We start from the raw sequence: 2,649 nt of genomic DNA, 5'->3' as shown, positions 1-2,649 counted from the left end.
TGGCAGCTTTATTTGTAATGGCCCCAAACTAGAAACATCATAAATGTCCATCAATAGTTAAATGGACATACTGTTTTATGTCCATAGGATAGAACACTAATCAGAAACTTAAAAGAAGCAACTACTAAAACAAAACAAACAAGAAAAAACAAACAGCACAAATAAACACAAAATATTATGTTAAGTGAAACAAGCCAAAGACTACACATGATGATCCCATTTAGATAAATCTCTAGAAAAAGCAAATATGACCGAAAGAAATAGGGTACCTATCCTTCTAAAATTATTCCCCCCAAATTAAAGTGGAAAGAATGCTTCCAAACTCATTTTATGAAGTCAACATTATCCTGATACCAAAATCAGATGAAGACATTCCCCCCACCACGGAAAAGAGAAAGTTAAAGACCGATATCCCTGATGAAGATAGACGCAAACATTCTCAACAAAATGTTAGCAAACCGAATTCAGCAATACATTAAAGAGTCATACATCACGATCAAGTGGGATTTATTCCACAGATTGAAGGATAAACATCCACAAAACAATGTGATATACCACATCAATGAAACAAAGGATTAAAATCATATGATCTTCTCAACAGATGCATAAAAGGTATTTGACAAAATTCAACAGTTATAATAAAAACTCTCAACAAAGTGGGTACAGAAAGACTATGCCTCAACATAACAAAGGCTGCATATGACAAGCCCACAGCTAACATTATGTTCAAGAGTGAAAAACTCAAAGCTTTTCTCTAAGATAAAAGAATAGAATGCACACTCTCACCACTTTTATTCAACATAATTATGAAAGTCCTAGCCACAGCAATTAGGCATTCATTACTTACTGGTATTCTGTAAGTCCCTTAGGCTTTCTTCACTCTTTTCCATTTTTTTTTTTCTCTATTTTGCTCTTAGTACTGGATAATTTCAAATAAACTATCTTCAAGTTTGTAGATTCCTTCCTCTGCTTGATAAAGCCAATTGTTGTGTATTTAACTCTGGTGACATTTTCAGTTCAATTACTATACTCTTCAGCTACAAATTTCTCTTTGGTTCTTTTTTATGATAATATCTCTTTGTTTATATTCTCATTTTTTTTTCATGTACCATTTTCCTAATTGCATTGTTACCTATGTTCTCTTGTAATTCACTGAGCTTCTTTAACTTGATTATTTTGAATTCTTTGTCAAATAATAAATAGATCTCCATTTATTTAGGTTGATTACTGGAGATTTATTTGTATTCTTTGATTGGCTCATATTTCTATGATTCTCTTTGTTCCTTATAGCTTTGTGTTGATATCTACATACATTTCTCCCAGTCTTTACAAAACAGCTTCAACTGAGTATATATTCACCCCTCATCTCAGCTAGACATTCTGGGAGCCTCTCAAACAATTTCTATGGATGTATCTTCTCTGGGCTTTTGTGTATAAATTCCTACTTAGAGGGATTTACTAGTTTCACCTTTTTTTTCAGGAGCCCATAATCTCTTGTTCCCTTAGGTGTCTCTTATATTACAACCCAGGATGTTGGAGGCATACTCTACTTCTCTTCCTCCTGTTTTGGAAAGAAGCCTCAAGTTCTGTACCTTATCTCAATCTTGCAGAACAATTCAAGGTATAACAAGCTTTCTGCCCATTTCTTTTGTTTTTAATTGTCTCTAGGCACCCAAACTATGCTCATCCCATCATCCCTCTATGTGAGGCAAGACAGAAACCACCAGTCCTTTGGAAATACACCCAAAAAACAGGATGTTGGAGGGATGGTCCACTCCTCTCTCTCAGATGTTGTGCCTCAAATTTCTGCACATTCTCCCAACCTTGCACAGCTGTACCACCAGCAGCAAGCCACCACATCTTCCCTTGTTCATGGCTGCCAAAACTATGCCAGTTCTGTTACTGCCCCTGCAAGGTGAGACAGAAACTAGGCTTTGAGGCAGTGCACTCAGAGTCCAGGGTCATTGGATGCACACTCCATGTTCTCTTTCTCCTTGAGAGAGAAGTCATAGACCAAGTCACTGAGCTGTGCTGGTTTGGAGAAGGGGCTGATATGGGTAAAGAGAGATTGCTCTTTTATCCATTTCAATGTAGATTTTTTTGGGGGGGTTTTGTGCTTGTCTGAAGTACTGCAACTTGTTAACTGGATTCAGAACTTCTCAGAAAAGTATTTAGGTCCGTATATTGTTAAATTGGTGTTTCTATGGGAGATAAGAGCTAAGACTTCCTATTCTTATTTCTTACTGACATTACTCCTGAATAGACATTCTAAATTGATTGAATTACAAGGAAAAGTAAGGTGTCTATCCTAGAAATACCTAAAAATACAGGAAAATCAGAGTGCTTCATTCTAATTACTCTAACAAGTTATAATTCTGTGCATTTTTATGTGGAAATTTTCTCAGAGGATGTCTTCAGAGTGGCTTATTTAACATGTACTTATAACACCCTTTGTTATTGCACATTTTTCAAAATTAGGAGTGTTTCCTGACTGCTATTTTGTCCAATTAATATTTATAACCTAGGTTGTCCATTTCTTTCAGACCCAGAGCCCAGCATCTGCTTAATGAGCTGATTCATGTCTTTGCTCATTTAGCACTAAAAGGTTTGCTGGGCTATACATGAGAATGGAACAGTGTCATCAGAGTC

The sequence above is a fragment of the Panthera tigris genome, chromosome A3, assembly GCF_018350195.1.
Source record: "Panthera tigris isolate Pti1 chromosome A3, P.tigris_Pti1_mat1.1, whole genome shotgun sequence".
In the NCBI taxonomy this organism is placed as follows: Eukaryota; Metazoa; Chordata; class Mammalia; order Carnivora; family Felidae; genus Panthera; species Panthera tigris.
Note: the sequence above shows the minus strand (reverse complement) of the source record.